This window comes from Meleagris gallopavo, chromosome 2 (assembly GCF_905368555.1).
Source record: "Meleagris gallopavo chromosome 2, MGAL_WU_HG_1.1, whole genome shotgun sequence".
NCBI lineage: Eukaryota > Metazoa > Chordata > Aves > Galliformes > Phasianidae > Meleagris > Meleagris gallopavo.
Window position 1 is genome coordinate 86,889,758 of NC_139405.1, and position 21,596 is coordinate 86,911,353.

General features: G+C 38.6%; 1 protein-coding gene across 2 annotated transcripts in view; it reads right to left on the bottom strand.

The window, feature by feature from the left end:
• Nucleotides 1-21,596, bottom strand: part of SACK1B (scaffolding CK1 anchoring protein B) — a 53,811-nt gene that overhangs the window by 20,287 nt on the left and 11,928 nt on the right. The gene's annotated exons all lie outside the window — the stretch shown is intronic.

Here is a 21,596-nt window from a genome sequence, read left to right on the forward strand (position 1 = left end):
AGATGACAGACAACTGACTTATTGTTAGCAAATTGAAGCATTCGAGGAAATAGCACTGGGAGAACAGCTATCTGTGTAACTTTCAAAAATAATATTCTTATCCATTAAAGTCTCATAAAAAGGACCAGCAAGACTTCACAGGTACAAATTCAAATCAAATGAAATCTATCATGGGCATAAAGCAAGCTTGACAGTGACCTTGCTTTACCAATTTCACTTGTCTTTAAACTTTCCATACATGAACATTAGCAGTGCATTTGTTAAGTTACAACTGCACTTTCCGAAATAGAAGCATTTATTTTATACACAAAATTTGCTAAAGGATGTTGCGCACACCCAAATAAAAGCTATGTCATCTGAATTACCTTTTCAAATCCTACCTGTGTAGAACTAGAAGATTCACTTATGCCAAATATACGGTTAGAACAAAAGAAATAGTAATAAGAGTTGACCAATAAAAGAAAAATAACTATGTCATTAAGAAAGGTAAAAAGACAGCTCAACAATACCATTATCTAGTAAGCACAAATGTTGTAAGATTCAATTGCTGGAGGAGAAAGAGTGCCAAATTTGAGTCATAAGTTAAAATAAGCAATTTACAAAGATGAGGTAGACTGTATAGATTTTCTACAATTTGGTCATAACACCACATATCTTGATGCAGAAAGAGTTGATCTCAAGAAATGTCAGAATATTCTGTCTTCCAAGAATACTAAAGAACACTAAATTTCCTTTAATTTTCTGATTATACTATATTTCCTTTAATTTTCCATAATACCTTGGGTACATTCCCCCGTACATCTGCTACTTAACAGTGGAAGTGCACACTGAGCTTGAGGAAAGTGAAAGCCAGTACAGTATTCATACTCCCAAGTTCTGATTAAGGAGACTGTGACTAGGCAGTTACTCCAAGATATCTATATATGTTTACTTTAAGATCACATCACATACAGGGTGAGTTATTTCCTGAATCACTTTTGAAGAAAAGATTTTACTACTGTTCAACATCTGTTCCTGAAATTGCTAATCTCCACCCTGATACTTACAAGAGGAAGCTAAATGACAGTGAAATCCAGCAACGAATGGCAAAAATGATAGAATTCAAAGTGCAGTGATTACATCAGAAAATTGGCTATTCCACAAATTCTGTTTCTTCAGGGCATAAGATTAATGTCCTTTGTCAAGAAAATTCCCCAAGGCAGAACACTTGAGTGTCTTACATACACTTCCAGCCATTCTTATAAACTGCCATTTTCTTTCCAAAGCATGTTTGTTTCCTAAAAGGCAGGGGTTTCTGCAAAAGCAAGCATCAATGTTTTTAAAAGGAAATGCAAAAAGGCCATCCAACCATGCAGGGCATACTGAATAGGGGCAGTAGTTTTCAGATGAAAGCTGAAAGCACCAGGATTCTGGGAGAACTTGCCAAACACAAGAAACTCATTGTCACCTTGATCAAAAGTGGCCCTTGGGAATAATTAAACATTTCATATTTTCAGGGCAGAGAAGATAGTTGGCAGAGCAGAAACACTGATATCATACACAGCAAAAGTAGACTATTGCCACTTGATTTGCAATTAGATAGAAAAAAAGCCAAAACATTTCAATAGCAAACTAAAAGTATAGCCAGAGCAGAAAACAATTTTTATACTAGATTTCTTCTCTCCACATTAAGTTTAATCATCTTAGGTTGCTACTATTGATCTTTTCTGCTTATCTTCCAACATTTTTTCAAAGTGGTGAATGCTTTTCTAGGTTAAATTTTGGTTTCAATGGCATCCTTGCAGATGAAGAAAATCTACTAAGGTCAGTAAGTACAAAATTACCTCAAACACAGATGATAGTTTTATCAACTAAAATAAAGGCACCAGCAGAGCCATACACTATTTTCCTCACTTCTGTCTTGAAACTACAAATATGGGCTTCAGGGTAAAAGCAGAACTTCAAATGTTAACATTTTATTAAAAATTAAGTACAGGAAGAAAAATACAATTTTATTAAATAGTATTTTTATGCAAGCATTACAAAGCACTTGGTAAGCTGATGTATTTTACTAAATTCACACAATATCAAGTAAAGTTACATTTCAAAATTTATTATCTCTAAAGTATCTGGTCATTTTAATACACAGTTCTTTACATTTTTAATACCTCTTAACTCTATCCAGGAAAGGACTCACTCCTAAATAAGATACTAGTTGCCAGTTTCATGAAAGACAGCTACATGCATACACAGTGCTGGTGAGACCACACCTCAAGTGTTCAGTTTTGGGCCCCTCACTAGAAAAAGGATACTGAGCTGCTGGAATGTAATCGGAGAAGAGCAACGAAGCTGGTGAAGGGACAAGAAAACAAGACATATGAGGAGTGGCTGAGGGAATTGAGATCATTTAGTCTGTAGAAGAGGAGGCAGACTTCATCACTCTACAACTACCTGAAAGGAAGTAGCAGTGAGGTCTCTTTTCTCAGGTGACAAGTGACAAGAATTGAGGAAATGGCCTCACACTTAACCAGGGAAGGTTTAGATTGGATACCAGAAAGAATTTCCTCATAGAAAGTGTGGTAGGAATTGGAACAGGCTGCCCAGGGAGGTCGTGGAGTCATGATCCTGAAATGTATGGATGTGTTGCTTAGGGACATGGTTTAGTGTAGACTTGGTAGGGCTAGGTTGATGGTTGGACTTGATCTTAAGGGTCTTTTCCAATCTAAACAATTCTATGATTCTATAATTTTATTCTTTGAAGTTTAAAAGAAACACTCGTAGTTGAAATTTCTTGCAAAACTAAGCACATTATTGCAAACCAGGAATTAAAGTACACAATAAGATGACACCATGCTGTGTATTACAAGGCTGAAAATGGAGGCTGATGCACAGTTCTGTTGATCTATCATACTATAATGGATAGTCATTACTCCTAGGAGTTGCCAGTTTAGGCCAATTCACATGTCCTGTGTTTACTTAAATTGATCTCACCTTCAGAAACAAACTCCATCCAAAGGCTTATATAGAAGGAAGCTGCCTAAACTAATCCCAAAAATGCAAATGCATACATCACTAAACATCTCCTAAGCATATCCAGAGGGAGAGTAACCATTTACCTGGTCTGATAATGAAAGGACAACAGAGAATAGTTTTAAATTAAAAGAAGGGAGATTTAGATTAGATGTTAGGAGAAAATTTTTACTCAGATTGTGGTGAGATGCTTGAACAGGATGTCCCATCCCTGGAGGTGTTCAAGGTCAAGTTGGATGGGGCCCTGAGCAGCCTGATCTAGTGGTTGGCAAACTTGTCCACAGCATGGGGTTGGAGCTGGATGGTCTATCAAATCCCTTTCAAACTAATCTGTTTTATGATTCTATAATACAGTTCTAGCACTACCAGAATCTAGCACTACCAAATGGAGGATTTGCCCTGTGAAAAGTACCTGAATGAGCTGGGCTTGTTCAATCTAAAGCAAAAGCTGTTTTACTGACAACTTCATTATCCCAGTATCTCTACTCTTTTCAGAAGAACTAATTGCCATTTTTTGAGAAATGTCTTGCAAAGTGTGTCATTTAACACTTTATTTCCTGTAAACAGTAAAAAGAGGAATCCTCTAGTGCTGCTGCTTCCTTAGGTCAGGCTTTACTGGAGACACCTACCATGATATCAATAACCTGTTAGGGAATAATGCTATAGACCTACCTACACTGCAAGAATATTGATTTCTTGTAACCTAAGAGAGGCTTACTCCAGGCATCCTATGTCAAAAATCCATATTGCTGTGCTGTGCTTTTGAACACACCTCTGTTACTTAACTGAGCCCAGAAGAACCATTTTTTTTAGCAAAAAATGTTGACTTAATTTTGTCAGCCTTCTACCTGGTACTCCAGTTGAATTTTTTTATGGTTGTAAGTTTTAGAGAGAATCTCCTTGTGGCACAGGCTTGGTGCTGCTTGAATATGGCCTTTCTGAGAGAGTAGGCAAGTAACGACCTTTGCAAAACATTGCAGAAAGAAGATACAGTATTTCACACGTCATGGCTAGGAACAAGAGACAGGCAGCAAACAGACTGGGTGGGTTTCAGGTACTTAAAAAAAAAGAAACAAATACTGTGACCAGTACAGACAGCCTTCCCAGTAGGAAGCAGTATAATATGTCTATTACAAATTATCATGGTTTCCAATTACATTATGCTGTGTTTTTACACTGGGGGTCTAGATCACAGATTGAGGTTATGCTTGCTGTAATTCACATTAGCTGTATGCATCAGTCACCTGATATCCATAATTTCAGGCACTGTTTCTCAACACCAGAATGCTTCTAAGATGTTCATTAAGTTCATATTAATTTTCAAAATTAAACTTAACTCTGAAATGGTTTGCAAAAGGAAATCCTTCCTTTCCATTGTGAATTGCATCAGAATATCTGGCCAGGATGAACTGCTGAGGTCTCGCATAGCAAATGTAGCAGATCAGAAGTCTTGAGATTAAGTCTCAAAGTATAGCATAATGAGGGAAGCCCTCCTTTGTAAACAAGAAGGTAGATACAATCACACAAACACTAATCAACCATCTGAATATGACCCATTCTCCTACAATTACTATGGCAGTGTAATGGAACAAATACTCAGTGATTTACACTTACATAATTTCTATGAAGTTAATGTCACTACTTGTGACATTATCATCATCAGAATTGGCTGCCTGATTTATCTAACTTGGCTCTGCAGCCAGGGAGTAATAGACCATACTCATGCCATGTACTCCGAAATATACTTCAATTATTACATTCTTTAAATGCAATTTAATGAACTGTATGGTGAAGACTGGCATTCCACAGACAGCTATACTACCTCAGAACAAGCCCTCCATCCTCTTTGCCTCCAGCTGCTCCAAAACATTTGTGTCATCAATTCTAAAGATGTACAAAGTACACAGCTAAGAACTCAGTGTGTCTTCTGATGACCAAGCTGTTGCTGATTGTCACGTGCCACCTGCATACTACAAGCATTTTAAAGAGAAAGCTAAGTTTAAATGGAATAAAAATTAACTTCAATATGTCCATAACCACAAAAACTTTTCTCTGTGAAAGGTAGTTAGGTTTGCTTAGCATGAAGGAAAATTTGTAAGAAGAAAAAGATCTGGAAAAAAACTACTGTTTGGAAAAGAAAACTAAAAGCCAACAAGTCTCCTGCAATACAATATAGAAAACTGATGAAAACTATTCTCCAAAAATTATGAACACAGGGATAAAGCATTATATACAAATTTTAACTCGGTTTAATGACTTAGGCCCCATGGCAAGGCCTAATCTGTTCTGTAGTTTGTAAGAAATATCTTAGAAAGATGTGTGATGGGGAACTCTCTAGCAACCAGTAATGGGGAAAAACATGACTCTAAAAACTGGATGAGGAGGTCAGGATTAGCTCTTCCACAAATGAAACTGAAAACAACATGGAGGAAAATTTATTTGAAGAGCAGATAAGACTGTCTTCTCTGCAAAGTAAATGTATAAAAGCCTTCTGCATTACCTTTCAGAAAATTATTGCTGGCTGAGCTACGTTCTCACATATGTCTTAAAATCACACCTCCAGCATTATCACTTCAAACTCACGCACTGGTAGATTTATAGGCAGGTATCTTGCAAAATGTATGGGAGTGAGCTGCATCAATTCTATAAATGTGATCTGTATCTATGGGCTTGGTAGCTGTTATTCTGGCTGAAGGATTAGTGAGATGTCTGTCTGACTTAAGGAGGCACTACCTCACTTCAGCTGGCAGCAAAGGTGCTGATTCTTCTGCAGCTTACTTCCGCCAGGCAGTGCCGAGTTTCTGCAAGGCAGGGAGAAGGGGATAGTCTGGGATTCTCTGCAGGGACTTTCCAAGAAGCATTTGTAAACCTAGCCATTGGAAGGAAAGAAGGAGCTTGAACATTCTGCGAAGAAACAGCTGCTGCCCACCGACTGGCAAAGCACTAATGTGAAAAGACTTAGCAAAAATTGAATAAAAAATAAAATAAAGTTTATTTACCTAAATCTGCAAAGAATTGTCAAGAACTGTCAAGACCGTCTGAAACAACAAACATTCACATTGCTCAATTTTAACACTTTCCTTCCTGCTTGCAGTACTCTCATAAACATGTAAATCACTTCTAACATGTAATAAGCAAGTAGTTTTCTGTTACTAGGAACAGCAGCAGGCACAGGTCCTACAGCATGGCAGATAACACAGTGCAGAAAATCCTGGGTATTACAGAGGGAATATGTTTGGGAGCTTGCTCTGCCCCTGCAGGAGGGGGAACGACTGTTTACATGGGTTCATAGTGATAGGACAAGGGGGGATGGTTTTAAACTGAGATGGGGGAGATTTGGGTAGGATTTAAGGGGGAGGTTTTTTGCTCAGAGGGTGGTGACACACTTAAACAGGTTACCCAGAGGGGTTGTGGGTGTCCCATCTCTGGAGGCATTCAAAGCCAGGCTGGATGTGGCTCTGGGCAGCCTGCTGTAGTGGTTGGTGACCCTGCACATAACAGGGAGCTTGAAACTAGACAATCTTTGAGGTCCTTTTCAACCCAGGCCATTCTATGATTCTGTGATTCTTCTCTTGCCACTGAAGTCCTTGCTCTGTCAGATCCCATTCTCAATGCCATGTGTGCTGCAGCTGGTTGGGTAGCAGGATTTTAATAATCGCATTTTGCTTTCAGAATGTTCTTATTCAGTTGTTATTTTGGGAAACTGCCAAGCTTTTCCTAAGGAAAGCAAACAGAAAGGAAATGCCAGGATTTTTTGGCGGCCTATAACTCAGCTAGACCAGAATGGAAATTCAAGATGAAAATAAAAGGTACTTCTCTAGCCTCCAGCTTTCTCTATGATGAATTTCAAAGACTTGCTGCTTTAGAAATAATTTCTTATTTAAAAGAGTATTAGCAGCTTTAATATGTGGGTTCTCACCAGATCCCTTACTACTTAGGGAATGTTCAGTCTACTTAAATTAATATGATAATATTAAACTTCTTATGTTAAATTTGTTTGTAAGTAGAAGCACTCAAACACGTGTACATTACTTAGTGACTGCCTAGGAACAAACAGTGTGTAACCATTGATAAGAAAGCCTTAATTATTTTTTTTTAAGTGCCAATATTAATTAAAACATGCTTTATGCTAAACTCTTCATAAATCATACTGATTTGCTGTGCAGGATTGAAAATATCTTGTGACACCTTGCAGGCCAGTCTCAGTCTTGAGATTTCAATTGAATGTTTCTAGCTTACTTGTGGCTTGTAAAGGGAAGCATGAGTTTACTCCCACATGTCTGAAAACTCTCAGTACTTGAAACTACAAATGGCTGCCCATGCTTTGCCTTGCACAGCTAAGTACATGAGAAAAAGCTACAGTTGTGATGGACTTGCAAACTTCCCAAAAGAAAACAAATCTATTTTAGTTCTCAGTATACATTTAAAAAAATATATCTAATTGCTGTATTTCAATTAGTGAAGTCTAGTCAGGTAATGACTATTACCTGATTATACTCAATATTGAGTAGATGACTACAGAACCACAGCTGATAGAAGAACCAATTCTGGTTGAAAACCTCCCTTAGTTTACTGCATATCAAAGGTAGCATGAAAGTGAAAAAAGTAGTTCTCAACAGAGGCTAGAGATCATATTCTTGTTTCATAGGTTTAATATGGTACATTACAATCCATTAGCAATGTTGATAGTAACTCAAAACCTCTTCTTCCAAAAGGTAAATTTCCTATGGAAAACTGCTGGTGAAACTGTCTGGGTAGTTTACACTTCAGCAAGGGAATTCCCTGGTGTTTAATATACAGCTGAGTATCAAGGAAATCCCACAATACTGAAACAGCCTTTCATGCTCAATGTTCAAATACAGTTCAATGCCCTGGGTGGTTGTTTGGCCTGACTTCTGGTCAAAAAACCAAAACAACATTCAATGAATACAGAAATAAAGACTACTCAATAGATCTAGGGAAGGGTAAGTGGGAAAAATGTCATTTCAAATATTGCAAATTCCTTCCTGTTTCAAGATTACAGCTTTTGCACTCAACTTCATCTATTAGATTAAAATGTCAGTAATAGACACTTTAGGCATACATTTAAGGGCTAACTGGTTAATGGACAGATGTTAAAAGCAGTTGTCCTGGGAGAACATTATGACAGGATGGAAGTATTTTATTTTCAAACTGATGTGACAGAAGTGCAAGCAAGATCATTATAATTTATAGATTATGATGGCCTACTTTCTGTTCCCCCACCTCCTTCCCTTTGTTCTCTCTCCCTTCCCTTCCCTCAATTTCAAGCCCTATACATGGATCAAATTCTGTTTAAGAAGCACCATTCAAGAAATAACATGGCAGTGAAAACTAGAAATACAGACAGATGAAACTGCTTAAATTTACTGGTGACAGGTCAGTTATGGGCTAGTAAGAAGGAAAGTCATTGATCCTTCTGAACAAATAGAAGAGGATGATTATTGACAAGTTTCCTCAGGGCTTAACTGACAAATTCTGTGTTCATCCTATGCGCATATCCTACAGAGTCATCTTTAAAATTTTTCTAGTTCAGCTACATGACCCAATAAAATGTCTTTATAAGGAAAATTACTATCCCTGCACAAACATGTACGGTAACATTTGTGTTAAGAAAAGCAAGAACAGTGAGCAATCACATCAGCATTTTGCAACATACATTACAGACTAATATACGTCTGCATATGCCTGCATGGCACATTCCTACACCAGAGAACCAGGTAAACAAACAGCCAGTCAGGTGACTTTGACCAATTATTTTCTTTAACAGGGTATTGCTGAGCAGAGCTCAGTCCTTCTTCGTTTTGCTTTAGGAACCTTCAGTACCATCAAGGAGAAACTCATTGTCCCACCTGCTTATAGAGCAGCTGCAGTTAATGGTGCAACATGTTCTTAATGACCACATGCTGAATGCCTGCATCTCAATTTCACCTATTTTAAAGACAGTTTGCAAAACTAATTAATTAATTATTGTCTGCAAAGCACGGTGAGATTGTCAGGTGAAATCCATTACCCTGGCATGCTTGACTATTTATTACAGATCAGATGAAAATGGAAGAATAATTGTAGACTAGTGTGAAAGCTTCAGCAGAATGTCCTAAAGATAAGAAAAGATTAACTTAGTTAATAAGTAATTACATGTGCTTTTCAGGAGAAAAAAAATTAAATATTATGCACATTACCAACTGGAGCAAGATGTCTAAAACAGCAGGGAAACAATTTAAGTAAAAAAGCTCAAACCTCCAATGGAGCAAGGAAGTGAAGCAGATAAGCAGTTCTAGAAACCTCGTAGACGCTGGATAGTAAATGGGAACTGAAGTAGCAAACAAAACTTAATTTCTAGATCAAGTACAGCAATTAAATAAAGGAAAAAACAGAGGAATTGTAATTAAAATGACTACTACTTAAAAGAGTGATAATTTCAATAATAATGTTATTCTTTAAAATATTGTATTTTTAAAAACTACTTTAATTTTGAAATCCTCTGAAAAGTTTTTAAGAGAAATATGGTGATTCTTGTCTAAAGGCAAATCTTCTGAAAAAATGAGACATTTGATGGAGCTTCTAGTCAATAGATAAGAAAGGAAACTGGCATTAGGAGCCCTGCTTTCCTGCGAGTGGCCGAACATCTGTCTGTTGAAAGGGAAGCAATGAATTAATTTCTTGGTTTAGTTTGCTTCTGCATGCATGGACATCACTTTCCCCAGTAACCCATCTTTATCTCAACCCATGAGTTCTCACACCTTAACCTTCTTCCCCCAGCAAGAAGCTGGGTGGTGCCAAGCTGCCCACTGTGATTGAACCACAACAGAAACTAACAGAAACAAGTCAGAAAAAGAAAACCCTTCCTTATTTATTTCTGCAAGGCTTTTTTTAAACTGATATTTTGGTCTCAATGTGGGCTCAATTTTGAATCTTTATCAGAAAAGCCATACAGCTTAATAACGATCTTTGTGACTTTCTTTGTTTCCTGGTATATCCATCAGCTTTCACTGATATGCATACAGGTCCCAGCGAGGCCACAGGATAAATATCAATTCATCATTTGCAATTTGGTTCCATTGTAATGCAAAATCACAGGAGATATTTTTTGGCCTTTGTGGCACAATCAGATCAGGTAGCCACAATGCTCCATCTTTAAGATCTACTGGTCTATTAATTTAAATGTAAAAGTTTATTTATAATCTTCAGAAGTTTAATCAGTGTATTTTACAATATTTTCCTAAATCAGAGTCATAGGCTACTTCCAGGATGCAGCTTCAGCCACAGGAGGCATGAAGACCTTTTGCTCACAATCTACTCCTCTCATTTTTCTCATCCTCAAAAAGACAATGTGACGCACTCAATTGTGAATGAATAAGAAGCACAAAACTGTTATTAAAATAAATGAGTTATCAGTATGCAATTAGCCGAACCCTTCATACTCATTTGAATTAGTGACCATTACTGTAAGTAAATGCAGTATTATTAATGGCTAGAAAAGAAACAGGTTATCACAAGCCTTCCACTCTACAGCATCATGTACATGAGATCATTCCCCTTCCTAAAAAATACTCCTCCTAATGTGCACTCAATGCCAGTTATATCCCCTCTCACACGTCTTTGAGTAACAATAATCTGAGATCTCAACCTGAAGCATGATGAACATCTGCAAGAAGAGCTAATCTCTTGCGTCTTTTCTAAAACATGGCAGAAGACACCAGGATATAGAAGTAGGTGATGAAAACCAATCTTGGCACCTCCTGCAGCTCTTCAGTATCTTTCCACAGCAGCTTTCTTTGAGAGATCAGCTGCATATTTATGCCACTTTGCAGCCCCAAAACATTCCCGTGCTGAGCAGATATCACAGAATCACAGAACTGTAGGGGTTGGAAGGGACCTCTAGAGATCATCGAGACCAACCCCCCTGCCAAAGCAGGTTCCCTACACCAGGTCACACAGGTAGGCATCCAGGCAAGACTTGAATATCTCCAGAGAAGGAGACTCCACAACCTCCCTGGGCAGCCTGTTCCAGTGCTCCGTCACCCTCACCGTGAAGAAGTTCTTACGCACATTCGTGCGAAACTTCCTATGCTGCAGCTTATGTCCGTTTCCCCTCGTCCTGTCTCCACGTACCACTGAAAAGAGACTGGCCTCACCACTATGGCCGCCACACCTCAGATATTTATAAACCTGGATCAGGTCCCCTCTCAGTCTTCTTTTCTCAAGGCTAAACAGACCCAGTTCACTTAGCCTTTCTTCATAGGGGAGATGCTCCAGGCCCTTCACCATTTTTGTGGCCCTCCGCTGGACTCTTTCCAAGAGATCCCTGTCTTTTTTGTACTGGGGGGCCCAGAACTGGACACAGTACTCCAGATGAGGCCTTACCAGGGCAGAGTAGAGGGGGAGGATCACCTCCCTCGACCTGCTGGACACGCTCTTTTTAATGCACCCCAGAATGCCATTGGCCTTTTTGGCCACGAGGGCACACTGCTGGCTCATGGCCAACCTGTCGTCCACCAGGATGCCCAGGTCCCTCTCTGCAGAGCTCCTCTCCAGCAGCTCATCCCCCAGCCTGTATTGGTGCATGCAATTATTCCTCCCTAGGTGTAAGACCCTACACTTGCTTTTGTTGAACCTCATCCGGTTTCTTACTGCCCAGCTCTCCAGCCTGTCCAGGTCTTGCTGAATGGCAGCACAGCCTTCAGGCGTGTCAGCCAATCCTCCCAACTTCGTATCATCAGCAAACTTGCTGAGGGTGGACACTATCCCCTCATCAAGATATATACTTCTCATATGTGTAAACATGAGAGTTAGGGAAGATAAAGAATCAATTCACTTGTGTTGACACCAAAAACAGAAGCACTTTCCTAATTGTAGGGAATAAAAACAGAAACACCCCTGAATAAGCATCCAGAGACCTACATTAAGCCACATTCTGGTGGAAAATTTGCTCCTGAAAAATGTGCTAAGCATGGTAAATAGCATAACACGCTACTTGACTTGTGCTGAAATAAGGATGAAACTGAGAACCTGGAATACCTCGATGGAGAAGAGGTGAAAAATTTATTCCAAGAACACTTCGGAAAGTAACTGCCTTTTGATGTAAACTAGTATCTTTCATATAAACATTTCTTCTCATGAAGTGCCCTCAAAAAAGAGCTTCCCTTGAGTAACTCACAAATTCATGCCAGTAGAGCTCTCTGCACTAGGCTGCTATGCATTCTCTGCATATGCACTGCTAAAAATCACATTTTCTACAACAGTTTGTGCGCACTTACACTGACTAAAAAAGACATATTCAAATGTTTGCCTCTTTCCTTTAGATGAAAAAATAAAAACATCATTATACAAAAGTGCAGAAAAAAAACAGCACTTGTTTCTGATGTAATAATAAGTGGCTTTTCACCTTCTTTCTTTGTGGCCAGCAAGGAGAGGGAGGTGATTGTCCCCCTCTACTTGGCTCTTGTGAGACCCCATCTGGAGTACTGTGTCCAGGCCTGGGGACCCCAGTACAGGAAGGACGTGGAGCTCTTGGAATGGCTCCAGAGGAGGGCCACTAAGATGATCAGAGGGCTGGAGCACCTCTCTTATGAAGAAAGGTTGAGGGAACTGGGCTTGTTTAGCTTAGAGAAGAGAAGGCTCCAGGGAGAACTCATTGCGGCCTTCCAATACTTGAAGGGAGCGTATAAACAGGAGGGGGAACGACTGTTTACATGGGTTGCTTGTGATAGGACAAAGGGGAATGGTTTTAAACTGAGACAGGAGAGGTTTAGGTTCGATATTAGTGGAATATGGAAGTTTGATATGGAAGTTTTTCCATACAGAGGGGGTGACGCACTGGAACAGGTTGCCCAAGGAGGTTGTGGATGCCCCATCCCTGGAAGCATTGAAGGCCAGGCTGGATGTGGCTCTGGGCAGCCTGGTCTGCTGGTTGGCGACCCTGCACATAGCAAGGGGGTTGAAACTACATGATCTTTATGGTCCTTTTCAACCCATGTCATTCTTTGATTCTATGATTCTATGATTCTTGCTGATGTAAAAATGCTTACAGCTATAAAGAGCCTTCCCACATTCCAAAGCTGCTGCCAGATGCTGGTACATCCGCATGTACTATAGCTCTGAGGCACAGCTTTCAGGCAGGAATCTTTCATGCAGCGCATTATTTTGGTCCATCATGAGTAGTAGATGATACTTGAAAAATATTCTTGACTTTTATCAGTGATAAAGAATATGATCTATATCATCTTAATTGAGGCAAAACCAGCTGTTTTTTTTTTGTTGTTTGTTTGTTTTGTGCAGTGGAACAAATGTCAGGCATGCAACAGGTAAGATTTTCCTGATGTTTACCTAACTGAATAAGCACATGCTGAAATGCAGCCTAAATCAAAAACAGTATTTCCAGAGAACAACAAAGTTATTTTCTTGTGTCTGGCATCTGCAAGGAAGGAATAATGTGACAGAAAGGAATGGCAGAATGTGGTCCAGTAGTAGGGGATTGAACTGTCCTCCGCATTTTATTTGGATAAGACTGAAGTATTTCTGCTCGAATGCTGAAAAGAGCAAACGACTTCATGGGCAAGAACAAACATCAAAAAGGTTAAAGCAAATTTAAACTATTACAAACTCTTGAGAGGGTAGATTCTAGATTAACCTCTCAATGCTGTGCTTGCTATCCCCAGTATGAGTGCCCCATACTATGCACGTCTTCACAAATCACTCTGAGCTAATATTAACATTTATAGATGGGAACTTATATGTTTAATTTCTGTGGTATTAGAGAATATAAACTTCTGAAAAAGTCTAAATAATTTGCCATAAGATAAACAGGAAGTTTGTGTCCTAAAAGGAATTTGCGTGCCATTCTTCCAAGTTCTACACCTATTTTTTTTTTTGTTTTTTTTTTTAATGTAAAAGGTATTTGCATGGAACTAAGAAAGAAGAAAGCATTCTAGCATTTTAGCTAGTTCTAGAGGATATTAGCATAGGAATACATTTTTAATATTTACAGCCTTCTAAATCATTTCCTTACATACCTATAAAATTAAAACTTATTGAAGTCTGCTACTTTCTGCCATAAAAGACTTAGCAAATATACCAGAAAAATAAGCAGCTTTTTGAATTCCTCTTAAATTACTCGCAATAACACTTAAGTACCTATTGAAAGCTTTTCATATGTAAAACTCAAACCGCTTCATAAATGTGGGAATAACACTATTACATCTACTTTTATCTGGGAAACCACAAATGGACAGGGTGTGTGCATGCGTGTCACACCACTGTTCTGTGCAGGGACATCTGAGTCAGCCCTGGCTCATTACTTTTAGAGCTGGAAGCAGCCTGGTCACGCTAACGCTAAGCTCTGGTGAGGTGAACCGCCCAGCATCTTGGGAATCTGCTCTCTGCACTTGACTGTGCCATGTATACAAATCCTCAGAGCCCAATGCATTTTCAGCCATGTTGAGCATCCCAGTCCCTGTGAAAGCAGTTCCTGTAGCAATGCCACTGCAGAGCCCAGCTGAGCAACCTGGTCCTGCATTTGCAATCCTTTTTACCCTCTGGCTCACTATCATGTCAGGTGATGAGATGCACAGACACAAAGCTCAGGCACGGCTGGCCTGGACTTGCAGAATGGGTTTCTCCAAGCAAATCTTTGAGCAGTTGTGGGTTAGATACCCAATGCTAACCACGAGGCTAGGACCACATGATCTGAGGTCAGATGTATTAGGATCAGCTCCTTGAAGATGCAATACTGTAAGGCTTGTGATATACGAGCAATCAGATTTCATTATCGTAACGGTCCCTTCTTGCATCAAAATCCATGAATCTGTTACTCTTATCAGCATCAGTGGATTTTGCAGCCTGGAAATGGATGCAGAGATAGGATAAGATCTGGTAACATACTGTGAGATTCTAACAGACACAAAAATTGACTACAGGAGTATGTTTATGCAGCTATTTTCCAAGTATCTTCCAACAAAATCAATTAGGATATTATATCTGAAAAGAAAAGCAATGATGTGGCCTATGGAAAAGACATGAGAATACGGATCAAACAGCTGCCTAAGATCAAAAGTAAATAAGTATCACATATACAAAGTATCAGTATAATTAAAATATCAGAATCATGACCAGTCTAGTGGAGAAGATTGTGACTACATGAATGAGATCAAAATTAAAGCCTTGCCACTGGGATTTGGTATCTGTATCACAGCAAACCTACCTGAATTCAGGGCCAAAGATTCATTTGCCCTTCAAATCTCAGCCACAAGGCACCCAAAAGCCTGCCTGAGAATGAGCAAGTCAGCAAACACTGCTGAATGATCCTCCACAACATCACAAAATCAGAATCACAGAATGTCAGCGACTGGAAGGAACCTCAAGAGATCATCGATGAACACTTGACAACTTAAAAACAAATGGAATATTTGAGATTTTCTTGTTTCAGTTGTTTTTAGCAAATCTGAGAAAGAAATGGTATAATATATTAGTATTGAAATCTTTCCTGAGCAGCCTGCTGACCTTCAGGACTAGCTGTGACTTTGAAATTAATTAAAAATGTCCTAAGTGACATGCCATCGTCAGCTTTCATAATGCATTAGTTTAGCTAAATATGTTAATAATTAACATGAAAGGATTTTCACTGATGTCACCTCAAAGCACTCCACATTTCAGCTAATGTAGCACACTGCTTGCTGAGGCCACTGCTGATAGTCAGCTTTCGAAAGAAATTCCAGAGCGTGTGTGAATGTCCATTGACATAAACATTGTGCAACATGTTTACACTTTTTGTTTGAAGATCATTTAACGTCACTTTTTTTCCCATCTTTTACAGGTAAACAGATTTCCTCTATTGGGTTTACGTAGTTTATAGCAGTTTGTTTCGTTTTACTGTTTCAGACTAAAATCTCACTAAGAGCCATAGATAAGCTGTTTAGGAACAAGACCAGAATACATCCCTGCTCATTATTCACATTCCAATTGCTCTTGACTTTATTCATAGCTAATGAAAAATATATATACTATGAAGCAAAAATATGATTCAGTGTATTTTTACTGTAACTCACCACTGTAAAAAGTTCCCCTAAACTTTGTCACCTACTTATATCCAGTTAAGACCGCTCAACAAGCCTGCCAAAACCCAGTCTGTTGAGCAAGGAAAAATTCTGCTTACACCTCAAACCATTTCTTTTTGCATACGTTAAACTCTATGGATCCCATACAAACAATGTGAAAACAAGAAGTTTTGATAAGTTCTACTTTGTTCACATTTTAATTATGTGAACAACAGTGAAATGAAATGCACCAAACAGAATGTTATTATTGCTTCTGAATGTCTTTAAAACAAGACAAGGAGTTTTCTGCATTTGGAATTAAACCACAACTTTTCATTTCTCATTCAGTACAATAATTTGCTATCATGTAATGTTATAAAATTATGCTGCTGGAACATTTCAGTCAATGTACTTTGCTAGAAATAAAGAAATAAAATCTTTAAATGCCTAGTTCTTCGTGTTCTTTTAAAAACAATTACAGTTATAGTCTGTCAAATATCATCACCTAATTCATGTTTGAGATACACGACTCAGATTGGTAACTTCAATTTCTGTAATTAAATACTATTATTACAAATGTCAGAAATTAGAGCTTTCCTTTTTCAAAACATCTGTATTTTTGTTATATATATAGTCAACTATCTTCAACACAGACAACTGTATTACGAACTAGTGAATAATAATATATTAAACTGAAATGCTTTTACTTTTAGCTTTCATCTCAGAGGACTATTTTATATCATTAATATAGCAAGCCACCTCCTCAGATAATATAAGCAATGTCTCTCTATGAAATTTAGGAGATAATGAAATTATGATCCCGAAGATTTTTGAAACCACACTAACAAAATTCAGAACCAATATATCTATGTACACATTGTTAATGTGGGCATAGTGTCATAATTGTCCATTAAAATATTTTTCAAGGTGTTGTTTTTCTAAACATTTAAGAATACGAAACATTTAAAAAAGCCCAAATCTATGAACTATTTTAGACAGTTCTATCACAATAGCTAAATTCCAGATGATCAGATCTTACTGCTTTTTCTTTCGTCTTGTTTGCTTGCATGCTAGCATGCATGAAAAAGTACGTAAGTTTTTAATACATATTTTGCAATAATTTCAAAAGCCTCAGAGTACACATTGAGAAACTCCTCTATGGAATCTATGGAATTTTCCTTGTGGATGAATAAAGAAAGCATGTGCCATGTGGCAGAAAATAACAAAGCCTCCATCCCAAGAACAAACTCTTCAGGTTTGTTAGCAGAGAACTCAATAATTTCAGTTCAGCCAAGTCAAAGTAGATTAGAGAAAAAAAGATTTATACCTATGTAGGCACAACCAATGCTTTCTCTTTCTGCATAAATGTGAGAAATTTGTCTTGTTCTTTGAACTGGTATTTTTATCTTCTGCAACATTCACATGTGTATCCATTCCTTTGGGATAGACTTTATGGAATCTGTTCCACACATGCTTCAAACAGTAAAGAACTGAGTGATGAGATAGCATTTGGATACAGAAAAATCTTCCTCCTCCTTCAGTGCCTTGTTTGGATTTCAGATATTCAGATATTCATTTCAGTTATTATTTAAAGTTTTTAAAAAGGAAAGCAGTTTACTTATGTCCTGGTTTCAGTTAGGATAGAGTCAATTTTCTTCATAGCTGTTGTCATTGTGCTGTGTTTTGGAATTAGGATGAAAACAATGTTGATAGCACACCAATGTGTTAGTTGTTGCAGAGCAGAACTGCACAGAGCCAAGGACGTTTCAGCTCCTGTTGTTGCCCTGCCACTGAGGACGTGAGGGTGCACAAGATGCTGAGAGAGAACAGAATAGAAATAGCTGATGTCAGCTAGCCAAAGGAATGTCCCAAACTATGTGGCGTCATGCCGAACAATAAAACTGAGGGAGGAGTTGGCTGGGGACTGGCTGGGCATCGGTCAATGGGTGGTGAGCAATCACAATGTGCATCACTTATTTTGTAAATACATGCTATTATTTTCCCATTATTTCCTCTCCTACTAAACTGTCTTTATCTCAACCCACAAGTTCTAGCGTTTTCCCAACTCTGTCCCCCGCCCACTGGGAGAAGAGGGTGAGTGGCTGTGCAGTGCTCAGCTGCCGGCTGGGTTAAAGCACAGCAGCTTAGAGATACACAAATCTTTTTATTTGATCTGTGAATGAAATCAACTAAAGACGTACATTCATTTTGTATTACAAGTTTACTGTGGCACTATTTAATAGAAATGGATAATTCAAATACTTAAAATATGATTCTTAACGATAAACTGTTAGATCCCTAGGTATCGATTCTGCAATCACATATGCTCATTAAGTTAATGGAACTTCTCACATACATAAAATATTTTAAACCTTTCAGGATTAGGGATCTAATTTTGCTTCAAGAAGAAATGCTTGTAAAACTTTTTTCAACTTGCCTGAAAAATGAGACAAACTGCGTATATAATCCATTTTTGTAATGAGTCTATTGTAATTTCTGACCAAGCCAGATCTCTAAATTTCACCCTTGCTCCAGTAAAGTTAGAAAACAACATTTAAAATTTCAGCTTACTGCAAAGTAAAACAGAGGATGAGTAAGATGGCCCTATCCAGGCAATATCCACTCTAATCTTTTAGACCTATGAATGATAATGAACTATCAAAAACTTGCCAATACAAAAAAGTGATTTGACTAGCAATTTGAAAGCATTATCATACTTCCAATGTCATAGTGGCATTTCATACATCAGGGAAGACAGAAGATGGTGGAATGAATAAGACCACGTACTACGTGCACTTCAGGTATGAGAGCAGAAATGTCTGCACATTACAGACACCATATGCAAAATCACAGAATCAGAGAATCTCTTGGGTTTGAAAAGACCTTTGAGATCATCAAGTCCTACCATTAGCCTGACTTACTGAGTCCCTTCCCTAAGCCATGATTCTCACTCCTATATCCATACTCTCAAAAATCTCCAGGGATAGGGAATCACTTCCCTCGGCAGCCCATTCTACGGTGTGACCACCCTCTTCATGAAGAAACTATTCCCAATGTCCAGTGCAAATGCCCCTGCATGCATGATGCATGCCTTATTTCCATCCATTTGATACTGATTCCTATGGAGTCATGCCTGACCGATACATGACTGAGTAGAACAAGCCCCTAATCAGGACAGAGTTCCTACATCAAGAGACTGCAGCACTGTATTGCAGCACTACAGACCAGGGCTGCACCTCCATCATTAAATTTAAATTGCGCATAGGAAATCAAATCACCTCACTAATATGACTTCCAGCTCAAGTGACTGTCGTCATAATTCAATAAGCTCGAAATTCATGAACAAAATAGATAGTGATATCACCACAAAAATAACTATTTCAGCATTATTTAATTCTAGTCATTCACATAATGTGATCATACAGCAGTGAGAGATGAAACAAAGTGATTGCAAATAAATAAGCAAATAGATGTATCAGTCATAATTCCCAACTTCATTTCTATGCTTATTTTTCTTATTTTGAAAGTATTTCCTCTGAGCAAAATAGAGCTTTTGTTACATTTTAAAGCAGCTTTCTGTATATTTGTTTTAGCACGTATGGAAGAGCTGGATCCACTGAATGGTTGATATTTTTAGACCTATTTCCAGCAATGACAGGTTACTGACCTCTATCAAAGAGTCACTGTGCATATACTGCCTATTATGAAAAACTAAAACAAACAACAACAACAACAACAACAAAAAAACGCACAGCCTTGACAATGACAATTCAGGCAATTATTGTGTTTGTGTGCTATCTACCATTAGTCAGTGACAAGGAACTATCAGAAGAGAGAACAGCCCCAGATATTATTGTTCTTTAAGCTGCTGGCTGCAGCCCCAGTTCTGGTGACTGGCAGTCTGTCCCTGGCACTTGAGTGACATCGGTTCTGCTAACGCTATCACTGCTGTCCCCAATGGTTCTAATCAGGAGGTGCTGTCCTCTAGCAGTGAATTCTGCATGTCTTAAAAAGGTCTGTGCATAGTGCCTGTAATGTGCAGACAGGTAGCTCTGCTCCTACTTCTTGAGAAGGTCGCACAGAGGATCAGCAGGAACCTGCTTTTCTCTCTGCTGGTTATTCCATCTTATCCCTGTGTTTAAGTCTGCCATACTGAGCATCAAAAGCCTAGCATGAAAACACTAACTGCAATGCCTTCTGCAGGCGGATGCCACTCAGATTCACCTGAATTAAAAGGTGATGTCTAGTGCTTACCTAGTGCTTAACCCATAAAGGAAGTTTATTGAGCTGAAGTGCGGCCTGCTTGGGAAAGAGTGCCTGCAGCTCCAGGAAACAGCATGAAAATGAGGCAGAGATGTTACACCTGCTGTTTGAACAGAAGGCACACCCATTTGGCCACCTGAGCACACAGCCCTGTGCTACTGTTCTAGCCCGACTGCTAGTGGATGAAGCAGATATCAAAGTTCTCTTTTCATCTCTGAGCGATACAGCACAGAACTTCTCACATTACCTTATCGGGGCTTCATCTCTCGCAGCAGAGTGCTTGCAGAAGCAAAAAGGCCTGAGGAGATCTGGTGCTGCAGTTAGCAAAAAGCTCTGGATAAAAGGCACCCCACCAAAGCTTTCTGGAGGCAGCTCTGTGACTACATGCCTGGCTGTGAGGGCAAGGGTCACAACAGAGCCTGGGCTTGAGGGATTAGCTCTGGTTTTCTTAGGCCTTACATCTTCCAGCAAGTGCTTCAGACTGAGACATAACTAGTTAAGCCAATCTGCTCTTACCTAAAGTATAAGAACAGCCCATGTGTGTCTTAAAGAAACACTCTCTTTATCTGAAGATAAGGAAGACCTTTATGCTTCTAAATACATTTTTGAAAAGTAAGCAGTACAAAGCTACTGTCATATACTAATACAAACATGTCTGGAACAGTACTGATGTTCCTCAGACATTAGTTTTCATAGCTATAACACTAAATGCATAATCGTGATTTTTTATCAAGCAAACCTACAGAGATGAGAAAATAACAAATTTGTTATCTTACCCCTACTCGCTCTCTTTGCTAATGTATATTACACTTTGGCTTTTGATTTATAATTGTCTCTTTTTTCAACTCTTTTGAAATTCAATGCCTTTGTTGCTTGGTATTCTCATCTACAAAACTGCAAACACTTTGGTCATATTCTTTGATGGCTAAGGATAAAGGAGAGCATATAAATTCTGAATCCACTGTGGCAGTGACATTTCTGCCAATCAGGAACACTAAGATGCCAGTCAACTGTACAGGATACAGACTTAGGGCAAAACATAGCAATGTTTACAGCTTAAGAAAACAAACAAGCAAAACAGCAAATGGGAAAAAGATGGCAAACGCAAGAGAAACAGAGATAGCTACATGCATAAATAATACTACCGTAAATTCAACAGGCTTACTATTAAGTGGACAACGTATAATGAATTTGTTAACTTTGTTGATCAAGCAAGCTGTAGCCAGACCTTGCAATTATTTATTTTGAACAGCTGTACTGAGGTGAGTCATT